This window comes from Pantherophis guttatus, chromosome 8, assembly GCF_059756535.1.
Source record: "Pantherophis guttatus breed Tessera chromosome 8, ASM5975653v1, whole genome shotgun sequence".
Taxonomy (NCBI): Eukaryota; Metazoa; Chordata; class Lepidosauria; order Squamata; family Colubridae; genus Pantherophis; species Pantherophis guttatus.
The window spans coordinates 72,013,626-72,029,576 of NC_142070.1; the positions used below are offsets into that span (position 1 = coordinate 72,013,626).

General features: G+C 43.5%; 1 protein-coding gene across 5 annotated transcripts in view; it reads right to left on the reverse strand.

Annotated features, from left to right (window-relative positions):
- LNX1 (ligand of numb-protein X 1) overlaps positions 1 to 15,951 on the reverse strand; it is a 197,386-nt gene that overhangs the window by 67,674 nt on the left and 113,761 nt on the right. The window lies entirely within an intron of this gene.

Sequence of the window (15,951 nt, forward strand, 5' to 3'; positions counted from 1 at the left end):
TGGAGATTTTACAGTATCCTTCCCCTGCCACACCCACCAAGCCACGCCCACCAAACCATTCCTCGCCCACCAAGCCACGCCCACAGAACCGGTAAGTAAAAAAATTTGAAACCCACCACTGGGGGGGAGGGAATTGACAATGAGTTAGTTTCCCATTTTTAGTTTTCGGCCATCCCAAAAGGAGAAGCATTAAGACGTTTTAGCAGATTACCCACAGTTTTTCTTTGTCAAACTATGAATACATACCAAGTAGATAAAGATCATATAAAGAGAATGTCTGAGGATAGACTTGCAAAACAAATATATGAGGGAAGAAAGAACGAATGGGCCAAGAAGAAAAGGAAGGGACTAACAGATAGATTAACAGATTACCAGAATTGGAAGGGACCTTGTAGGTCATCTAGTCCAACCCCCTGCCCAAGCAGGAGACTCTACACCATTTCTGACAGATGGCAGTCCAATCTCATCTTGAAAGCCTCCAGTGATGAAGCTCCGACAACTTCTGAAGGCAACTTCCTTTCATTGGTTGATTGCTCTCACTGTCAGAAAATGTTTCCTTATTTCTAGTAGTATAGTAGTGTAGCCTTTATTGTCATTGTACATCATGTATACAACGAAATTGGTTTTAGCCTCACTGGTGCAATCCATGACAAAAAATACAAACAATTTAAATAGTATAAAGAATAATTCGTATGCAAGTAATTGAGGGGGAAAAAACCCATAGTCATATGTTTCCACATGTGCATGGAGTGATTGTAGTTGTGTTTAAGAGTGTTGTGGCTCCGTTACCTGAGCCTGTGTCATCGGCAGGAGAGGACTCCGAGAGTGAAGGAGAGGAGTTGGCAAGGCCTCCCTCTCCAGGACCCTCCTCTCTGGCAATGCCTTCGGTGTCCGCCGAAGGGTAAGAGATAGGGCCGGGGCCAAGCATGTCCACGCAGCCACAGGTGGACAGTGAGGAGGGAAATGAGTCTTGGCTGGATCCTTGGCAGCGTCGCAGAGATAAGCGCGCGCAACAGAAGAAAAGGCGTGCCAGAGATTAGGCTGAGTCACTGGACCACACCCCACAGGATATAAAAGGGGGTGAGGTGGCCATTCAGACTCTGTGACGGACAAAACTAACTACTATCGAGTCACATTTCATCTTTGGAAACAACATTATCGGCCTTGGATTTATTTTACGAAATGGACAATTCTTGACTGTGTGTATTTTGTTTATTGAGTAAAAGTTCTTGGCAAGCAGCTACTGGGTTGCTGCCAAGCGTCTTATTGGAAGAATTGGTTGTCTGCCAGTTTATTTAACCCCCGGCTGTCTGTCTGTGTGCATGTGTGAGACGGGGACAGAACAAAGAGTCTGACAGCCCAAGGATAGAAACTATTTTTAAACCTATTCGTTCGGCTGGCTATGCTTTGATGTCTTCTGTCCGATGGTAGAAGTGCGAAGAGACACTGACCAGGATGCGAATCAGTGGTGGGTTGCCCCCAGTTCGGACCGGTTCGCATGAACTGGTAGTAAAACCGGCGGGAGGCTCCGCCCACCACCCCGGATGTAATCATCGGCGATCTGCGCATGTGATCCCGTTGCGAACCAGTAGTAAAGGTAAGTAGAACCCACCCCTGGTGTAAATTATCTCTGAGTATCTTCCACTGTCATCCACTGGTGTTAGAGGGCTACCAATGGTTTCTTGTGCCAAATTGATCACTCTCTGTAGTGCCTTCCTGTCTGCCGCAGTTAAACTTTCCAGGTTGAATTAGTTTCAGTTTCCATCCATTATTTCTTATTTGGCCTTCAGGTGCTTTGGAAAAAAGCTTGACCTCTTCCTCTCTGTGGCAGCCCCTCAAAATATTGGAAGACTGCTATCATGTCTCCCCTGGTCCTTCTCTTCTCTTCACTAGACTAGCCATGCCCAGTTCCTGCAACCTTTCAAACCTGCAACCGATTAAAAAAGTTGAGTTTGAACGGAGTTGCCAAGACCTTGAAAAAAGGGAGAGGCGAGAAGTTTAAAGAACAAAAGGCAAATTACGAAGAAACAGTGCATGAATGTAGCGGAAACCATGATGGTTTGCAGGGAGGGCAAAATACGAAGAATAGCAAATGGAAGTTAAATCTAGTCATATATTCCTTTCTTTTTCTCTTACGTCCTTCGCTCCGTTTGCTTTTCTTTCTTTCTTTCTTTCTTTCTTTCTTTCTTTCTTTCTTTCTTTCTTTCTTTCTTTCTTTCTTTCTTTCTTTCTTTCTTTCTTTCTTTTTCACCCTTTTCTCCGCCCTTTGAGCAAGTGCTGACTCTGAAAGGGAGTTGTGTGATGGACAGGCAAGTATGTTATTATAACATAGCAAAGCTTGAGGGCCTGGCATCTTTTCGTAGGCTTTAGCAGGAGCGGAAGAGCAGGGGACGGTCCTTCCAGTAAGGAGGGATTACATGATTAATTCACACCGAAAGCCTCCTCTTGCTAAAGAGATCGATTCGGGGAACACAGGCCCAATTGTAGATGGAGTTTCACTGGATCGGAAACAGAGAGAGACTAAGCTAGCCTGGCAGGTGACCGACCCAAACAAAGGAGAGAGTTATAATCATGGGGTTTTTTTTGTCTCTGGCTAATGAAAGAGGGCAATGTGTGGCCAGAAAACTGGATTGCGTCAGCTGATGTTTGAGGAAAGAATAAAGCCACTCATACTGGGGGCTGCCGAGTCCCCCACCATGACAAAACGGGGACTGTTGCAACAGCCGTGACTTCACCAGGGGCCGGACAGCTGCCCGCCAGATTTGGGATTCCCAGTGTTTTGTTTTTTTTTCCAAAAGACTGTTCCAGAAACAATTGGGAAATAAAACCTGTTTGCTTTGCAGAATTAGAATGCAGGCTTAGTCTAGCTAACAAAAGGGCCCTCGTGTAGAATCCAACCCTTTTCCCCCTGAAGTCAAATGCTTATTCTCTCCCCTCCCCTCCGTTTCTTATTTCTTTCAACTTTTCAAATCACAAGCTTTGTGAGGTTTCTCTTTTCTATTAGAAGCTGTAAAATATACACTTGTCATTTATTGCTTTTATTTATTTATTTATTTATTATATTTCTATAACGCCTTTCTCCCGTAGGACTCAAGGCGGTGTACAGTCGAAAAATATAGATACACAAAACATCATAAAATAGCTAATTAAAATTATTATTATAACATAGTTTGGCCCAATTAAATAGAACCTAAAATTAGATAACATTTTAAAAACATTCACATGTTCGTATGTTTAGCCCCGCCTGTTGGAACATCAGGGTCTTGAGGGCACGGCGGAAAGCACGGAGATCAGGGATATTTCGTATCTCCGGGGGCAGTTCATTCCAAAGGGTTGGAGCCCTCACAGAGAAGGCCCTCCCCCTGGGAGTCGCCAGTCGGCATAATTTGACTGACGGTACTCTGAGTAGTCCCTCCCTGTGAGAACGAACTGGTCGGTGGGAGGCTATTGGTGGCAAAAGACGGTCTCGTAGGTACCCAGGTCCTAAGCCATGGAGTGCTTTAAAGGTGATAACTAACACCTTGAATCGCACCCGGACGACCACCGGGAGCCAGTGCAGCTCGTGTAGGAGAGGTGTTACATGGGCGCAACGAGCTGCGCCCATAATCACCCGCGCGGCTACATTCTGGACCAGTATAACAGGCTTATAACAGGCTTCAGTTTCTGGTGAGTCAAGTGTAAGAGTTGCATTTGGCTTAAATCAGCCCCCCCCCCAATTTTTCTTTCCCCAATGGATTCTTGGATCCTGAACTCAATTTTAAGGCAGTGGTTTGCACAGTCACTCATTAATATATTCAACTTTCTATATAAATATTCTTGGGATGTACACAAGGTAGATATTTAAGCAGCAATTACACAGAAACAGAAGATATTAAGATAATAAAAAGAGCCTTGATAGTACAGTGGTCTAAGCACCCTGTTATTAACACAGCTGCCTGCAATTACTGCTGGTTCGAATCTCTCCAAGGCTCAAGGTTGACTCAGCCTTCCATCCTTTCTAAGGTAGGTGAAATGAGGACCCAGTTTGTGGGGGCAATAAGCTGACTTTGTATAAATATACAAAAGGATGAAGGCTATTGCTTAACGCATTGTAAGCCACCCTGAGTCTCCGGAGAAGGGCGGCATATAAATCAAATTTTAAAAAAAATAATCTACTAGACAGAAACTATCTGCAATAAAAGGCTGTAGAGATTCTCAGTCATCCAGGTCATTTGGTTGTCCCAAAGACGCTTTTTCAGGAGGCAACCGGACTTTCTTTTTTTTTTTTTCTTTGAAGACGTTTCGCTTCTCATCCAAGAAGCTTCTTCCACTCTGACAGGACGGTGGGGAATGGAAGGATTTGTATTTCTTGCAGGCAGCTGGTCATTTGCATCCTTTTAGATCAGGGGTCACCAACCTTTCGGACCTCAGGGACCACTAAACTCATAATTGTAAATCCCGCGGACCACTAAAATGATCTGCCTAATGACCGGGTGGTTGGGCGTGGCTAGGTGGTCATGTGACTGTGTGGGCGTGGCCAACTTAATGTCACTCACGTCAAGGGGTGCCTCTCCAGCCTCTAAGACCTCCAAGGTCCCTTCCAACTCTTCTCTTCTCTTCTCTTCTCTTCTCTTCTCTTCTCTTCTCTTCTCTTCTCTTCTCTTCTCTTCTCTTCTCTTCTCTTCTCTTCTCTTCTCTTCTCTTCTCTTCTCTTCTCTTCTCTTCTCTTCTATTCTTCTACATTTTTTTAAGGAAGGCATATTTTAGCCAATTTATCCACCCAGGAGAAGAAATAGAACTTGGAAGTATTTCAAAATGATAGAGGAAGAATTTCAAAAGCAATTTGTACTACAGGATGCGGAGAAAGAAACTATTCAAAAGGTCCCATGTGTGCCCAAGGCCTCTGGGTTGTGACCATGGTTGTTGCAACGGCTATAATCCTATACTTAATTGTGTTACTCTCCACAAACCCACCCACCATTGACAGAGTCTGCCCATAATGCACAAGGGGTTAATGTTAAACACAGGTAGTCCTTGACTTAACGACCACAAGTGAGCCTAAAATTTCTGTTGCTAAGTGTTGTAAAGTGGCTTTTGCCCCATTTTACCACAGTTCAGTGGTAGGTTCCTCCCGGTTCGGCCAAACCGGTAGCGGTGATGATATGACATCACCGAACCGGTTCTCTTTGTTCGGGAGCTGGGCCCTCCCGCCCCTGCCCCCCATGTTATTCTTACCTTTTATTTGGCCCCGCCCCCAATCTATTCGCTGCCTCCCGAGTCCCAGCTGATCGGCTAGAAGGAAAAAAACTGTTTAAACTTTTGCCGCGGGGCTTCAAAGGGCCGCCCTACAGTGTTAAACGGCAGTGCGGTGGTAGACTGGTGCCTCCAAAAACAAATGAGTAGACCGGTGCCTCCAAAAACAAATGGGTAGACCGGTGCCTCCAAAAACAAATGAGTAGACCGGTGCCTCCAAAAACAAATGAGTAGACCGGTACAGCTCTGCAAGCAGTTAAAAGCCTGGTAGAACAGTACCTCTGCTAAATCCTAAAGAATTGTCACATGACCATCAAACCGCGCCCACAAAATAAGCCACGCCCACAGAACCGGTAGTAAAACAATTTAGAACTCACCCCTGCCACAGTTGCTAAGTGAATCACTGCCGCCGTTAAGCTAATAACACTATAGTTAAGTGAATTTGGTTTCCCTGTTGATTTTGCTTGTAAGAAGGTCGCAAAAGGAGATTGCATGACCCTGGAACACTGCAACAGTCATAACTATGAGACAGTGGCAAACCGCTGAATTTTGATCACAGGATCAGTTGTTTAAGTGTGACGAACAGTCATAAAGTCACTTTTTCCAGTGCCGTTGTAACTTTGAACAGTCACTAAATGACGAGGACAATCTGTACATACACTTTAGGCCCCTATGTGGCAGCTTCTTTTCCTCTAGTGCATCTGTAAAAGCAGAGGCCTTTGCTTCTGTATTTAAAAATAACCGAATTGTCTTCTTTCCTTGAACCTCAGTTCAGATTAACTTACTTTACAATTCAGAGGTAAAGCTAAAACATTTTGATCTCTTGTAGAAGAGAGGAGAAGAAAGTGAGTAGCACTTGAACCCAAGGTCCATAATTTTATTCCCTGACTTAGTGTCACTAGCACCATTACACTATCAGAACTATTTTATCAGAACTGCAATAGTAATTACACTCAACAGTAAAGCAACCAAATACGGCCACTAGATGGCTGCAAAGAGATATCTAAGATGGGAACTCTGTGTCCACCTTGTGGCCATCTAAGGTTTTGCAGCCCAGATCGAGTACTGGAATCTAGTTGGATTGTAATTTGCTTTGCACAAGCACAACATTTCTCTGTGTGCATTAAAGTAACCACACTCAGATTTATAAGCAAACCTGGAAAGAAGAAGAAGAAGATGCTTTAGGAACCTTCTTATTAAAGATAATAGGTCTCTCAAAGCAGCAGCACTGAAAAAAATGGAGCACAGAACTGTTGTGAGCAAACTTGAATAATATCTGAAGAACTTTCTCCCAATCTTTTTTTTTTTAAAAGAACGCATGGCCCTGTTAGAAAAACTATACTTTTTCCTTCCAGATTCCCATTGCCTTTCTGGGCAAAGCTGTGGTGGCCACATAAGCTTTAAATTCTCCTTAGTACTCCTGGAGTGGGTATTGTTAACCAAACCTTACAGCTTAAAATGCTGCGTTCGGGCCCTGAGGATTTTTTTTTTAAAGAGGTGAGACTCCAGACTCCATTGATATTCTGGCTTTGCTCCCTTGAGACGGCCGAGAGACGCCTGAGGCAGATCACCGAAAACAACTGAATACTGTCTTTACACCTCTGTATTTGATGGAACGTGGTGTTAATCGCCTCCCAGAAGTCTGGATTTACTGACATTTACCTCTGACCTTTGTGACCTAAAAGCCTCAGACCTTAAACAGCCACTGGCTCTTTTAGGTACGGACATTACAATGGACAGCACATCCCGATGAGACGCTAGCCGTAAATAATCTGCTGCGGTCCAAAGAAACCACATTAAATTCAGCCAGGGGTTTGTTAAAAATTTAAAAGAAGACAGTCAATTTTCCCCGTGACTGGTGTGAAGGAAGCTAGATGGATGGAAAGGAATATTGGCAAGAAAGATTTCTAATTAAAACATAAAAAAGGATCGGTTAAGATAGACAATGGTTCTTTTTTGACCTGTTAAATTCACAGGCTGACCTTTCGTAACTTATAAAGAATCATTCTGAAGAAAATGCAAAGGTAGGGTCTGTGCCTATAACCCTGAAACTGTGGGGTGTGCTTGGACGTCCCTTCCCCATCTCACTTATTTTTTGGTTTTCAGAGCCGACTTTTCTGGACCTCACCGCTAGCATATGGTACACCTTAAAACAGTAGACTTTTTTTCCCTAAGGACATGAGAGTACACCACTTCATCACTGGAAGCTTTCAAGAAGAGACTTAAGGAATCTACTCCATAAGTAGACTCAAGTGGTCCATAACTGGAAGCTTTCAAGAAGAGATTGGACTGCCATCTGTCAGAAATGGTGTAGGGTCTCCTGCTTGAGCAGGGGGTTGGACTAGATGACCTCCAAGGTCCCTTCCAACTCTGTTATTCTGTTATTTTGTTATTCTGTTAATTTGAGAGGAGGTGGTTTATTCTCAAGGATGCAGGGTTCTTCTCAGGCAATTTATTTAGGCTACAGAATTTAGCCTAAATATAGAATATTTATATATTTACACATTCTATATTCCAGAATATAGCTATAAGCAAAGAAATCTGTTCGCTAACTTTTCAGCTGAGATATTTACCATGCAATCAAACTTGCTGAAATCCAAACCTGTATACTGTATTTATTTATTTTATTTATTTTGCTTTAATTTATATGCCGCCCTTCTCCGGAGACTCAGGGCGGCTTACAATGCGTTAAGCAATAGCCTTCATACTTTTGTATATTTTATACAAAGTCAGCTTATTGCCCCTACAAACTGGGTCCTCAATTTATCTACCTTAGAAAGGATGGAAGGCTGAGTCAACCTTGAGCCTGGTGAGAATTGAACTCGCAGTAATTGCAGGCAGCTGGAAGCTAAATACTACCTTTTAACAGTAGCATTAGTCTGCTGCGCCACTCAGGCACATATAATCAAACTTAACAGTTTGGGCTACTGTTTGGAGCTAGAAGAATTTAACCAAATTTAATTAAATATTATGTTTTATCTTATTTTTATTATTTTCCTCAGGCTTTTGGAACAGTTAGACGAAATATTCAAATATATAAATCAATGTGAAGACCGCTGAACAACAACAAAAAAAATCTGTTGGAAGGAGAAGACTTTCCTTCCGACAATTGTTAAGTGGATCACTACAGTTCTTAAGTTAGTAACAAGGTTGTTAAGTGAATCTGGCTTCCTTGTTGACATTGCTTGTCGGTGTTCTGCCCCAGCTCCGGATTGCCAAGGATTGTGACACACACCAACGACATACCAAGAATAAACAAAGTCCGGCAAAAGTTGGCAACCAGCCCAGAAAACAAGATATGATAAGACACTCACTCTCCAAAATGCTCTGTAATAATTATACGTGGTTTCCAGCAAGAAATTACTAACTGCGTGCGACTTAAATAGGCTAAGGGAGTGGCCAATTATCCTCAAACCTTACTCTCGAGGAGACCTCCTCCTCCTGAGTAGCCACTCCTGCCTTTTGGCAGCCCTGCGTGCTCGAGCATTGAGGAGAGGCTCCTCCACTTCACTCTCTCCACTGGAAGGAGCCTCTGGAGGTTATGAAGGCCCTGGCTGAGTCTCTGCCTCTGGCACTACATCCTCTTCAGCCTCCTCGCTGTCCGACGTGAGCGCCGGCTGTGCAGGATGCTGGCGCGACCCCACACCAGCCTCCTCCTCGTTGGGATCAGCCACGATCCACGCAGGCCGCTGGCGGGCCACAACAGTCGGAAGGTCACAAAAAGGGATCACAAAACCCCAGGGCATTGTAACCATCATAAATATGAGTCAGCTCTAAGTTGTCATAGGTTTTTCCCCCAATTAAAAATAAAACTTTATCACTTCCCCTCAGAGTCTCAGTCACATGGTCCAATCAGCATACAGCCCAGTTGCTAGGTGACCTGAGTCTCCACCTTTCAGGCACTTGCACCAAAGTCCTTGATTCCCAGAGGAAAGGATTTTATTTAGGCTACAACACTCCAACTAATCTTTACACCCCACTTCCTGGCCTCTTCACACCAGGCTGTGTCAGCCCTGAAGCAGTGAGAAGAGAAACCTCCCTAGAAAACTACAAAAAAATAAAATGCCCACAGTTCAGCCAACTTCAGAGTTGACACCTCTGAATTTTTGATCACAAGACCATGGAGGATGCATGCTGCATCAGTTCTAAGTGTGACGAACGGTCCTAAATCACTTTTTTTTCAGTGCTGTTGTAACTTTGAATGGTCACTAAATGAACTGTTGTAAGTGGAGGACAATCTGTACATAAACTTTGGGTCCTTATGTTGCTGCTGCTTCCCCTCCAGTGCATCTGTAAAAATACATCATTACGTCCGAACCCAGAGCAACAGAATTGTCTTCTTTCCTTGAACCACAGTTCAGATTAACTTTGTTTACAATTCAGAGCAGTGGTGAAATGTAAAATTTGTTACTACCGGTTCTGTGGGCGTGGCTTGGTGGTGGCGGGAAATATGATTGAGTAGGTGTGGCCAACTTTTTTTTTTTTTTTTTACTTTTAAAACCATTTTTTCTGCATCCTCTTCGGCTGAAGAGGTTGTAAAAAAAATGCTTTTAAAGCCTCTGACGATCCCAGCTGACTTGCCTGATCAGCAGAGGCTTTTTTAAAAAAAAACTTTTAAAAGCATTTGAAGAGATTGTAGAAAAAATGCTTTAATTTTTTTTAAAAAAAAGCCTCTGATGATCGCGCGGCTCAGCTGGACATTGGGGGGGGGGGTAGGGATTTTTGCTACCGGTTCTCTGAACCACCTGCCTCCATCACTACCGGATCAAGTGATCCGGTCTGAGTATTTCACCCCTGATTCAGAGGTAAAGATAAAACATCTTGATCTCTTAGAGAAGAGAGGAGAGAAGAGAAGAAGAAAGTACCACTTGAGCCCAAGATCCATATTTTTATTCCCTGACTTAGTGTCGCTGGTACCATTATACTATCAGAAGTATTTTGCGACAATAGTAATTGTAGCTGTTGTAAGTCGAGGGTTATCTGTATTATATGACTCTGCATATGGGGATGGTACTAAGTCTTCAGATAGGTTCGCACACCTTCTTCCTCTGTGATTGTACCAGAATTACCAAAATGCACAAACCTAACTAAAACCCCAGTAAGACCACACCTGGAATACTGCAACCAATTTTGGCCACCATATTACAAAAAAAGACATTGAAACTTTGGAAAAAGTTCAGAGAAGAACAACTAAGATGGATCAAAGGCCCGGAGACTAAACCATATGAAGAACAGGCTGCAGATTTTGGGTCTGGCTAGTCTAAAGAAAAGAAGAATTAGGGGTGACATGATAGCAGTATTTCAGTATTTGAGGGGCTGCCACAAAAGAAGAGGGGGTCAAATTATTCTCCAAAGCACCAGAAGGCAGGAGAAGAAACAATGGATGAAAACTGATCAACGAGAGAAGCAACCTGGAATTAAGGAGAAACTTCCTAACAGTGAGGACAATTCACCAGTGGAACAGCTTGCCACCAGAAATCGTGGGCACTCCCATCACTTGAGGTTTTTAAGAAGAGACTAGACAATCACTTGTTTAAAATGGTATGGGTTCTCCTGCTTGAGCAGAGGGGTGGACTAGAAGACCTCCAAAGTCCCTTCCAGCTCTATTCTATTCTATTCTATTCTATTCTATTCTATTCTATTCTATTCTATTCTATTCTATTCTATTCTATTCTATTCTATTCTCTGTGATTTTCAGAAATGGACAATTCTCAAAGTAAAAAAAATCCAAGATCTCTCTCTCTTTTTTTTTTTTTTGAGTGAATAGATTCTTGGGTCCCATTTTTATACTTTACTGATCTTTATTCAATATCTCCTGTGTAGTTGTGAGGCATACTCATTTTTATACATTCGCTTGCTTTCTTGGTGACTTTATTAAGCAAAGTAAAGTAAAGAAAGATAAAAAAATGGGGATAAAATCAATACCAAAGAATGCTCCTTCTTTAATGTTTTTGAAAAGTGTTACAGGATCAGGTATTTATCATTGTTTATTTGAAGAGCTTCACAAGTGAACAATCCTATTTAGAAAATCAGTAATTGTCCCAAAGGTGCTTTTTCAAGAGGCAACTGGACTTTGTTGTTTTTCCTTGAAGACATTTCACTTCTCATCCAAGAAGCTTATTCAGTTCTAATTGAATGATGGGGAATGGAAGGATTTATATTCCTTGCAGTCATCTGGCTGTTAGCGCTCTTTCTGAGAGTCATTGAGGCCACTTGGAGGTTTATCTGTGCCCTCAGGGTCACCTGAAGAGTGCAAATGGGCGTGGAATCTTTTTGGAACTGCTGAAAGGACTGTTTATTTTATTTATTTATTATTGCGATTTATATGCCGCCTTTCTCCCTGGGGACTCAAGGCGGCTTACAAAATGACAAATTCCAATACAAATCACAATGAAATAAAATTAAAATCAGCAACCCTATTAAAAACAGTTTAAAATTATGACAGTGTACCCCCAAACGGATCAGTTGAGTTGATGAAAGAGCCACGTCTTCAGCTCGCGACGGAAGGAAAGAAGGTCGGGGGCTGTCCTGAGCTCGGTGGGCAATCCATTCCAGAGGGTCAGGGCTCCCACAGAGAACACTCTCCTCCTGGGGGCCGTCAGCTGACATTGTTTGGCCGACGGCACACTGAGGAGGCCGACTCTGTGAGAGCGCACAGGACGGTGGGAGAGCGGCTGGAGATGGTCCTGCAAGTACCCCGGGCCTAAACCATGAAGGGCTTTATAGGTGAGCACCAGCACCTTGAAATATATCCAGAGCGCCACCGGCAGCCAGTGCAGCTCACACAGGAGAGGTGTTACATGGGAGTATCTAGACGCCCCCGTAACTACCTGCGTGGCTGCGTTCTGGACTAGCTGGAGCCTCCGGACGCATCCCAAGGGCAGCCCCATGTAGAGGGTGTTACAGTAGTCCAACCTAGAGGTAAACAGACTGTGTTGTAAACAGGAAGAGGTGGTGTCGTATCCCTCCCCCCCTCTGTTCAGACAGGGCTGTTCAATTTTGACCCTGATGGCCTCTTTGACCCCTCTTTCAAACTAGTGATCCTCTCTGTCCAGAAAGTGGACTTTGCTGTCTTCAAAAGAGAGGCCTTTGTCTGTCAAATGCAGATGGACAGCTGAATCTTGTCCTGATGGGTTTGTTCTCCTATGTTGTGCCATGCATTTGTGAAGTGGTTGTTTTGTTTCTCCAATGTACAGATCTGCACATGTCTCACTGCAAGATTCCAAGATTGCCCCTCTCTAATTTAAGCATTGTTCGGAATATCACATTGCTCAGTTTGTGGCTGGGTGTTTTATCCTTGGGGTGGACACAAACTGAGCAATGTAATATTCCGAACAAAGCTTAAATTAGGGATAGGCAATCTTGTAATGCCAAATGTTTTGGACGCCAACTTCCATTACACATAATGGCAATGGATTGTGCAAGGAATAATCGAAAACATCTGGGAACATTAGGTTGATTGTACATAGGAAATGTTTTTGAAGCTCACAATGTACCAAATTCCCTCAATCACTGTTTGGGTCTGCTATTCCATTCATGGGCGCAGGCCAATTCTAGACAGTATTTGTTGATTCTGATTGGTGCTTTTATTCTTTCTTTGCACACCACATACATCAAGTAGTGGGTGCATTGAAGGATGTTCAAAATAAATCCAGCTTGTGTTTTGTAAACAATGCTGTAAATTTACATCAATACAGATGGTTAATCCTTACAAAATGATCAGTGTTTATATAGTACACAAAGATTACACTACAAAAGATTTGTAATGTCTCAATTAAGCAAGCTTCTTTTGAGAAACCTAGATATTCTTTTAGGGGGGGAAAACATGTCTCTGTTCTCATGTGAGGCAAACAAAGGCAGAGAATAAAACCCTTAGACAACAAGAAGGATACACAACCATGGGATAAAGGTGTTTCAATCGAGAATGTCAAATCAGTAGAAGATAAAAAGAGGAAGAAATAAAGAAAATGAGAGATCCTTTTTTTTAAAAAATTAGAAATCACAGGAAAGTTTGAATCTACTATAAGATATATATATATATATATTAATTTGATTTATATGCCGCCCTTCTCCGGAGACTCAGGGCGGCTTACAATGCGTTAAGCAATAGCCTTCATCCTTTTGTATATTTATACAAAGTCAGCTTATTGCGCCCACAAACTGGGTCCTCATTTCACCTACCTTAGAAAGGATGGAAGGCTGAGTCAACCCTGAGCCTTGGAGAGATTCGAACCAGCAGTAAATTGCAGGCAGCTGTGTTAATAACAAGGTGCGTAGATCACTGTACTATCAAGGCTCTTTATTGCTTTAAGGAACAATTTTGGAAGATATCTAATGGAGGTAACTGAGGTAACTGAAATCAAAGGAAAATAATAGACTACACCAAAATTCTTTACAAATAAGATTATAGAACCGTGATGGCGCGCGTGCCAGAGGTGGCACACAAAGCAGGGGTGAAATCCAGCAGGTTCTGACAGGTTCTGGAGAACCAGTAGCGGAAATTTTGAGTAGTTCAGAGAACCAGCAAATGCCACCTCTGGCTGGCCCTAGAGTGGGGTGGGAATGGAGATTTTGCAGTATCCTTTCCCCGGAGTGGGGTGGGAATGGAGATTTTGCAATATCCTTCCCCCGGAGTGGGGTGGGAATGGAGATTTTGAAGTATCCTTCCCCCGGAGTGGGGTGGGAATGGAGATTTTGCAACATCCTTCCCCTGGAGTGGGGTGGGAATGGAGATTTTGCAATATCCTTCCCCCGGAGTGGGGTGGGAATGGAGTTTTTGCAATATCCTTCCCCCGGAGTGGGGTGGGAATGGAGATTTTGCAATATCCTTCCCCCGGAGTGGGGTGGGAATGGAGATTTTGAAGTATCCTTTCCCCGGAGTGGGGTGGGAATGGAGATTTTGCAGTATCCTCCCCCTGCCACGCCCACAGAACCGGTAGTAAAAAAAAAATGGATTTCACCACTGACGCAGAGCCCTCTCTGTGGGCACGTGCATCGTTGCCAGCAGCTCTTCTGGTTTCTCGCATGCACAAGCATGCTGGCCAGCTGGTCTTCGCAGGTTCTGGGGCACCGGAAAATGCCCCGAAAAACAGCCAAAAAACAGGCCATTTTTCAGGCTGTTTTCAGGCCATCTTTTGGGCATTTTTTCAAGGCAAAAACGCCCCCAAAAAACGCCCCGAAAATGGCCTGAAAACAGGCAAAAAAATCGGCCAAAATAGAGGCATGAGCGCGCTGGCCAGCTGATTTTCAGGTTTCCAGTGCTCCAGCGCACGTGAAGACCAGCTAGTCGGCGCGGGTGTTCGTGCTGGAAGCCTGAAGACTAGCTGGCTGGCGGGCGCATGTGCACCAAACAGCTGGTCTTTGGGTTTCTGGCGCTCCGATGTGCACACATGCACATCAGTGGTGGGTTTCAAAATTTTTTGCTACCGGTTCTGTGGGTGTGGCTTGGTGGGCGTGGCATGGCTTGGTGGGCGTGTCAGGGGAAGGGTACTGTAAAATCTCCATTCCCTCCCCACTCCAGGGGAAGGATACTGCGAAATCCACATTTCCTCCCGATCAGCTGGGACTCGGGAGGCAGAGAATAGATGGGGGCGGGGCCAGTGAGAGGTGGTATTTACAGTTCTCTAAACTACTCAAACTTTCTGCTACTGGTTCTCCAGAACTGGTCAGAACCTGCTGAAACCCACTGTCAGACTTCGATGCTATCTCAAAATAAATGAATTTCCAAACTGCCAATCTTTAAGGAAATCTTCTCTTTATTCGAGTACAGTAACCGGATCATGTCTCTTGCGGACAAGACTGACCTTTTGCCCCCCAATCCCTCCCTTTCTGATCCCCAATTCTCTGCTTCTCATTGGCTGTCTTCCAAGTCACTCTCCTGACTTCTTGTCTCGTCATTTCACAGGAATGTTCCCCCCTCTTCATTTCCACGGAGACCGAGCTTCAAAGGGATTCAGCAGGCAAAAGTTCAGGGCTTATCTCCCTTTTCTATGTCAGCGCTGAGACGCTGACACCCACCTCTGATGCACACGTGTTCCGGTATGGGCACTCAGTGCCAAAAAGGTTTGCCATCACTGTTATAGAATGACAAAAACATTTGTAGGGAGCAATTAGATTTAGAACAGCGGGGCATGGCATCAACAGACCAGATTCCAGTAGGAAGGCTCCAGGCACATAGAAAGTGCCAATTAATGTGTTTAAATTCAGGAGAAGCTTTAACTTCATCTCAAACTTCATTTAACTTCAACATGGAGGAAGAACAGATAAAGATGGACTGATAGAAGAGATGAATCCTAGTTAGACAAGATCATGAAGAAGGAGAATTCTTTGACAATAAAAATCAGAAAGTTAAAAGGGTCTTTCAGAGGTGATGTATGGTCGTGAAGGCTGGATTTTTGAGGAGTGAGACTTCCAAATTATTTATGGATTTGGAAACAGTTACTGAAAATATAATCGACTGAAAGAACCACCAATCCATCAAGCTTGAAATAAATAAAAGTCTGATTGGTCCCTGGGGGTGATGATTAACAAGCACAAATATTAACCTCCTTTGGGCTTGTGATATAAGCAGATGATAGACTAGAAAAAATAACTATTCTTGGCAAGAGTGAGGGAAGCAGAGAAAGCAAAAGTTTTTTTTAAAAAAGGAGGAAATATAACCGATAAGGTGGCTAGATAGAATCAAAGAAAATACAGAAATATCCTTGAAAAAAAGTAAAT